The 7,289-nt window shown below is 50.0% G+C and overlaps 1 pseudogene; it reads right to left on the bottom strand.

Moving 5' to 3' along the window:
* Positions 1 to 1,340: 1,340 nt before the first annotated feature.
* On the bottom strand, positions 1,341 to 1,946 carry LOC147733477 (alpha-endosulfine pseudogene; annotated as a pseudogene).
* Between the last annotated feature and the right edge of the window lie 5,343 nt (positions 1,947 to 7,289).

Raw genomic sequence — 7,289 nt, 5'->3', positions numbered from 1 at the left:
ACCCATTGATGCATAGCCTTATGGTAGCATTATTGTATGGTACTTTGATGTAAGCAAGTAAAGTCACCCCAAAATTCATTCCATAAAGTAGGGACAATAGATATTTATTTATTTATTTATTTATTTGAAAGTTTTATATAGCGCGAACAAGATCTTTGCAGATATCAGAGCGCTTTACATAGAATGGGTACATGAGGGAGCATAGTCAGACAGATAAATCAATAAATCAAACAGTACAGATAGGTGGCTGCAAAGCCAATCATGTGAGTAATAAGACAACTAATACAAATAGTCAGAGGGTTCAAACATGTAGTATAGATCGGTGCAGAGTATTAACAGAGTTCGAGATAATAGTTCAAGTGTATTTAGCCATGAGGATAGCTTTTACTTCATTTTTAAAGAGTGTAGTGGAAGAGATAAGCCTGGTTTCGGGCGGGAGTGAGTTCCAGATCCTACGCGCCATTCCTGAGAAGGAGCGCTTATATGTGTTTTCCTTCCGGAATCTTCGAGGTTTCAGCAGAAGATTGTTTGTGCCTCTGGTGTTTCTAGCTCCGCCAGAGATTGTCAGCTTCTGAGCGAGGTAGCCGGGTGAGTTTAGGTGAACCGCCTTGTGTGTCATGCAGGCGATTTTCAGATGTATTCTGGCTTCAAAAGGCAGCCAGTTCAGGGATTTCAAGTCAGGGGTAATATGGGAGTGCTGTTTTGAGCCAGTGATGAGTCTCGCTGCAGCGTTTAGAGAAGCTCTTAGGGGTGCGGTTGTAGTTAGAGGGAGTCCGCAGAGGGCGATGCTGCCGTATTCTATTCGAGGGATGACTAGTGCTTGTACTGCGGTTTGGAAGTCTTTGGCTGGGAGGAAGGGTTTAAGTTTCCTCAGAGTATTGATTTGGAAGTTCGCTCCCTTTGTTGCCTTGCTGATATGTTGCTGCATGTTGAGATTGGTGTCGAGTGTTATGCCTAAAGATTTTGCTGAGTCCACGATGGTGGGTTGGACATTGAGTGCGGTTAGGTGTTTAAGCCAAGTTTGAGTGGTGGAGATCTTCGCTGGAGGTGAAATTAGAAGGAACTCTGTTTTCAGGGCATTAAGTTTGAGATGATTATCGGCAAGCCAGGATTGGGTGCCTCTGATCGTTGAGTTCAGAAGCAGGATGTCTTTGGGGGATTGTAATTTGAGATAAAGTTGGGTGTCATCAGCGTACATGTGAAAGTGTACATTGGATGCTTGTAGCAAGGTGGTCAGAGGCTCCACGACTAGAAAACTTCATCTCAAGCTGGCCTTAGTGAAAGCCTCAGCTTAATACTGAAGTTTATCCATGAGTTAGCCACATCGAGAGATGCAGATCTTTCGGGAACAACAAGGACTTGTTAAGCATATTGATCACCAACTGTAAAAATCTGAGCCTATGGCTAGGACTTAACACAACATCCTGCTTCATTAAAGAATGAGAAGTGTTGGAGTAAGTGAAATCCGTCCATCCCAGCCCTAGGATACACTTAAGTTCGACAGGCGTTTCTTCTGACAAGCAGGAAAGCACATTTTCCAGCCAGCTTGCTGGTCACAAGGGAGGACTTTCGCTGGGGCAGATCCTGCGGCGTGGGGATATGATCTCCTGTCACCAAGTTCTTGTCCGGCCCAGCACTTGGCAGCTGCTTGTTCTTCATCTTCGCCTTGGCCATATTGTAATCGCCAGAATCAAAATACTTCCCTTTTTGAAGCCTTTTCATCAAGAAGTCTGATCCACCTGGCTTCTGTCCTAAGCTGGGATATTTGGCTTTCAATACCTGCTCTTCTGCCTTTTCTGGGGCGACAGCTTCCTTCTCCTGTGTGTCCTGCTTCTCCTCCCCAGCCTCATCGTCTCCGTCATGGCTCCCAGCGCTCTCCAGCTTGTCCGCTGACATCCTGGGGTTTCGCACGCTCAACCGGGCGCTCCTACTGACAGATCTCCTTCTCTCCTCTAGGTAGTCCCACCTACGTTTATCAAATGCTTTTTCAAATTCTGCTAAGCACAATACCAGGGGCCCAGTAATCTTGTGAAACAATACAATGACATTATTCCCTTTCCAAATGTTGTGCGTGGAGACTCTATGTGGCATAAAGTGACTTTGATCACGTTTCACTAATCTGTGAATTATTGTCCGCAGGTGGATTTTAGGCTCTGTATTGAATGGTAATATTGGTCTGTAAGACTTGCATGCAAAAGCTGGATGACCAGGTTTGATTAGTATAGTAATGGTAGCCTCATATATCTCTTTAGAGAAGGATCCCTTCTCCTTATCAGTGGCTCAGTGACAAGGAATGCATTTGCTTGGAAAATTCTCCCGGGAACCTATTGAGACCAGAGGCTTTATGTATTTTTAGTTGGCTAATTGCATCTGATATCTCTTCAGAATTGATTTCACTGCCTAACAGGGCCTGCCCTGGTTCAGTCAAGCGTGCTTTGGGTAAATTATCCATGAATCTGAACAATGTGTTAGGTAGTTCAATGTCCTAAGAGTCGTAAAGTTATTGTCAATACTGGGAAAACGCCTGCGCTATTGTGGAGAAGTGTGGCTCACTGGTTAGAGCGGCAGACTCTGAAGCAGAGAACAGACCCGGGACCAGGGTTCAAGTCCCGATGCGGCAGGGTCTTGGGCTCAATGTCCGCGGACTTAATAATTCTCGCCTCGACGCCTACTCTAATCATGGGTCTCACGCTGCAACTCTGGGCAATAGCTTGCTTCATCTCCACAACGGCCCCAACAACACTGGGATGCCTGGCTTCACCTTGGGGGTGCCCAGGAGGGGCATCTCACAGGGAGAGGCAGGAAGGGTTCCACAGCGTTATACAGCGCCAGGACGCCCCGTTGCTGGGGCAGCTGTGCGCTTTACAAGTATACTACGTTTACATGTTGTTATGTTGAGTGACAAATGTGCCATTGTCAATCTGAACCACCCCCTCTATATGCCTTTTGCATCACATCCAGTACAACAATTTCTCTCTTATGTCGCCATGCTCATTTAGCCGGGTCTTTGATGCCCACTGTGTTAATCTTGCTACACTCTGAAGTGATTGTTCATATTGCATTTTCAAAAGTTAAAAGTCATGAATAACTGTGTCAGATCTAACATCCTTATTTGTTTTTCTCCTTGCTTGTCAATTTTGTCAATATTTTGACATTTAACATGAAAAAGGATGTTAATAGCTTCACCTCTTACCGAAGGTTTAAGGGCCTCCCATATTATGATTGGGGATGCCACTGAGTTTGTTTCAATGGGGGCGGAGGTGCTACAGTGCCGGCTGCAAGATGGCCGCCACATAGTGAGGCTCTGTGGGGTGGACTGACAATCCGACGTTTATCCTCCAGTTCGGTTGACCATCGCAGCCCGCAAATGAAGGACAGTGACACTCAACAGGTGTAGTTGCTGTTGGCCGCAAACTGAGCGACCAAGACTGCTGTGGTGGAGTGGCAGCGATCGAGGAGTAGATCTGTAAGCGCTACTTGCAGGGACAAGATGATGACCGTATCTGAATAACGGGGATGCAGTGATCCTGGATCTGGTGAGAAAACTTGGGAGAAAATAGCAGGCTCGGGGACTGGTGGAGGAACAGCTGCAGAGAGCAAAGTGATGGGAGATATGTGGCTCTCTGTTGCAGCAGGTATGTGAGTAGTGGTTCATCATCAGGCTCCATCCAGGCCCGCAAGGTGTGGGTGAGCGGAGGAACTTGGCACTGCCTGGAGGGAATGCGGTAGTGGGTTCACACCACGCTGAATAACTGGGCACGGCCGCCCCCGAAGCATCAGTGTGGAGGTGACCCAGGGTGAGTGTGAGTGGGGGTATACAGCCGGGAAATCACCTGGCAGAGGCCGCAGCAGTCAAAAAGAACCTGGACAGTTGCAGCGGGCGGAAAGAGCTGACTGGGCCCTCCCAACTGAGGTTGAGCTGGAGTGGGAAGGTGCAGGCCCGCGAACCTATGATGACGCGGCTGCGAAGAGAGACGGGCGGTGAGGCCTGCTGCTCTCCACTGCTGCCGCACCATGAGAAGATGCTTTCCGTCGGGCCTTGCACCAGGGTTTTGGGACAGAACAGAGCAGAGGAACCTGGTGAGGTCTGGAGCAGATGGCAGAAGTGGGTGCACACTGCGCCAAACACCTGTGTATGGTTGGAGCCGCCGAGTGACCAGAAATGTGGTGAGACAGGGGTTGCTTGGAGGTGACCAGATGAGCGCAGTGGGCCGAGAGGACTGGCTAGGCCCTTCTGACCCCGGTGCACAGGGCTCTGGAGTGGCAGCGATAGCAGTGGGGGGAGAGACTGTGGCCGCAGGGGTGCTATTTCGACTTTCAACACCCACCCTGTACAGCTCGGAGAGGTGGGGCTTGAAGCATATAAATTTGACCCGGGTCACGCAGGGCTGCAATCATGAGCGAAGGTCGCAGAGGGAGAGGACCAGGAGGCATGGGATGGGAAGCTCACGAGAGGCTCAACAAGAGACGCTCAGGCCGACACGGGCCCTGATTGAGGTGGGTGCTTTCCCTGTGACAGGGAGACGTCTGGAGGTAGCGGACTGAGCGAGCGGGGAGGTGTGCTCTAGTGGCAGCTGGATGCCTGTCTCCCCCCCTCTCCCCAGGTTCTGTCCGCATTGGAAACTAGCCCTAGGCTAGGGTGGTGACCTCGCGGGGAATGGCACCTGGAGTTGTGGAACACTGGGGGGCAGAGCTGCGCTCTAACAAGGAAGACTGGAGTTCGATATTGCATGGGCCCATCAAGCCGCTGTGAGGTAGAAGGTGCTGACGCCTGAACAGATAGGCCCTGGGAAAACTCAACACCGTACTGGTCAGAGCCACTGACCCTGGTGGCATACACCTAACCATTGGCGGAGAACTCTGCTCTGCCCGCGAAGTATGTAGAGTATTTCCTACGAAAAAGGCACATGAGCGGGTGTGCACACATGTGCACTTTTCTTAAGCAGTATTTCTAATGGGGAAGAAGAGGAGGAGGGCAGCCTGGGGATGCTGCATTTAAAAGGTAAGTGTTTTTTAATTGCTTTAAGTTATTTTTAAGTTATAAGGCGGGCGGTGTAGCGGAGCTACGCGGAGTCCCACAGAGTTTTGCTGCCATCTCCATGACACTCCGCATAGCCTCACCACATACACTACGCCCAGGTTTACACACACCCCCTGGCACAAGATAAGGCAACAAGTCATGGTCAAGGCAGACGCAAGACAGACAAAGATCTCCTTTGAGCATTGTAAAATCCCCAAGGGGAGCACCCCCCAATTGTAGAGCAGCCAGAAATAACTATGAAACCCTCACAGACCCCAGAGCCAAATATCCACGAAATGTTCACAAACCTAAAGCAATCCTTGTCAGCGTTTGACCTCAAGATTGATTCTATGTCAGACCACCTGGACCGAATCAGGGACAAGTTGTTGAGCGCATAGAAGAGGTTGATCAGCGGACTTGAAGACAAAGGTACTACGACCCGTGAGAAACTACTCTGCATGGAGAAGGTGCTGCAGGTTATAGGAAATAAAAACAAAGACCATGAGGCCCGGTCTCACCGCAACAACTTGCAAATTCTTGAGATTCCAGAGACCACAGCAATGACCTGGGTGGAGGACTACATTGAAGAAATGCTCTGAGGGATGCCCTTTCAGCCGTGTGCATTGTGGAGCGGGCTCACAGATCCCTTGTTCTGAAACCCCCACCGGGAGCACCAGCCAGACCAATAATAGCGAGACTTTTAAACTACAGGGACGGTGATGTGGTGCTCCGCAGTGGCCGACACCTGCAGGACCCCAGATATTAGGGCAATGCAATCTCTTTTTATCCCGACTTTACTTTATCTGTCCAGGCTGTTAGATGACAATTTATGCCAGTTAAAAGACAGCTGCAGCAACTGGACATTAAGTACTCTTTTCTTTACCCTGCGAAGCTTCATAATTTTCATTGTGGTAAAACCTCCTTCTCTACCGACCCCAAGCTGGCCACCAAGTTTGTTAGCAGCTTCAAACATTCCAAACCAGCAGCGTCTGCAAATGAGGACACAGTGGCAGAGGACCCGCTCAGTGAAAATGATTGACAACCTAGCCCGGCATCAAGAGACAGGTTGAATTGGGATCTCTAAGGCTCAGAGGGGCTGATAATCTAGTGGTACCCCGCTATGGGTGGCACCTCTCCGGAATATCAGTTCACAGTATATGAACATGGCTGCCTGATCGAATAATGACTACCCTTATCCGGTGCTAATCATCTAGCGGCCCAGCACTCAATCGCTGGGATTGGCTGGGCTCCCTGGCATCACCCTCCCAGGATGAGTCCCATGTTGTACTTAGAAGTTGGCCCTTGGTAGCCTTTTGAGGGTAGGGGAGTTGTCTGTCAGCCATGTTGGGAGGCTGTAGTGGGTGGGGGGTGGTACTGTTGGACTCTGGGTAGCTTAACTTGGTTACATTAGTTTTGTTTTGTCCTTCCTCCTTCCCCCTTCCTCCCTCCCCTCTCTGGCCACATATCAGCAGGTGGTGGGCACTACTCTAGTGCCGGAGCACACTGATATACAGAATTGCAGGTATGAGTGAGAATGCCAACAAAATGACTACGCTGAAAGCGCTAACGTGGAATGTTGGCGGCCTGAATGACTGCAGAAAGGTGCGATTAGTTGCTGCATACCTTAGCTGGCATGGCGCGGATATCTGCTTCCTGCAGGACCTGCATTTGACGGGTGCCAGTTGTACGCACCTGCGGGCAGGATGGATGGGCAAGGAATTCATACCAGCCTACTACAACTATGCAAGAGGTACTACCATTATCCTTGAAAAGGGACTCCCGTGGCAGACGTGCACCGTGATATAAGATCCCCAAGGGTGGTGTGTTATAGTTGTGGGTGTGCTTGGAGGACGCCCGATCAGGCTAATATCAGTGTACAGCTCTGGCACAGACGACCCCCAGTTTTTCAGAGGTCAGGCTGCTGGCAGAATCTTTGGGCCCTGGGGAGGTATTATGGATTCTCGATCCGGAAAAAGATCGATTAGGTGACTCCTGAAGGCAATATCCATGGGCCCGGGAGCAGCTGCAGGTCCTCATGGAGGAGCATGAATTGTAAGACGTATGGCGCCTTCGACACCCCCACAGTAAGGAGGGGACTTGCATTTCTACAGGCGGCCCCACCTGGTCCAGAATTGACTACTGACTGACACCACGTGACATAGATACCTGGGTCTTCAACAGCACTCATCTTGCCTGACCCCTCTCTGATCATGCCCCGGTCTTGCTAGAATTTGCATTGCCTGACAAACCGAGCAGGGCCTTCAGTTGG

The sequence above is a fragment of the Lissotriton vulgaris genome, chromosome 2_1 (genome assembly GCF_964263255.1).
Source record: "Lissotriton vulgaris chromosome 2_1, aLisVul1.2, whole genome shotgun sequence".
Lineage (NCBI taxonomy): Eukaryota > Metazoa > Chordata > Amphibia > Caudata > Salamandridae > Lissotriton > Lissotriton vulgaris.
This window is presented reverse-complemented; position numbering and strand designations above follow the sequence as displayed.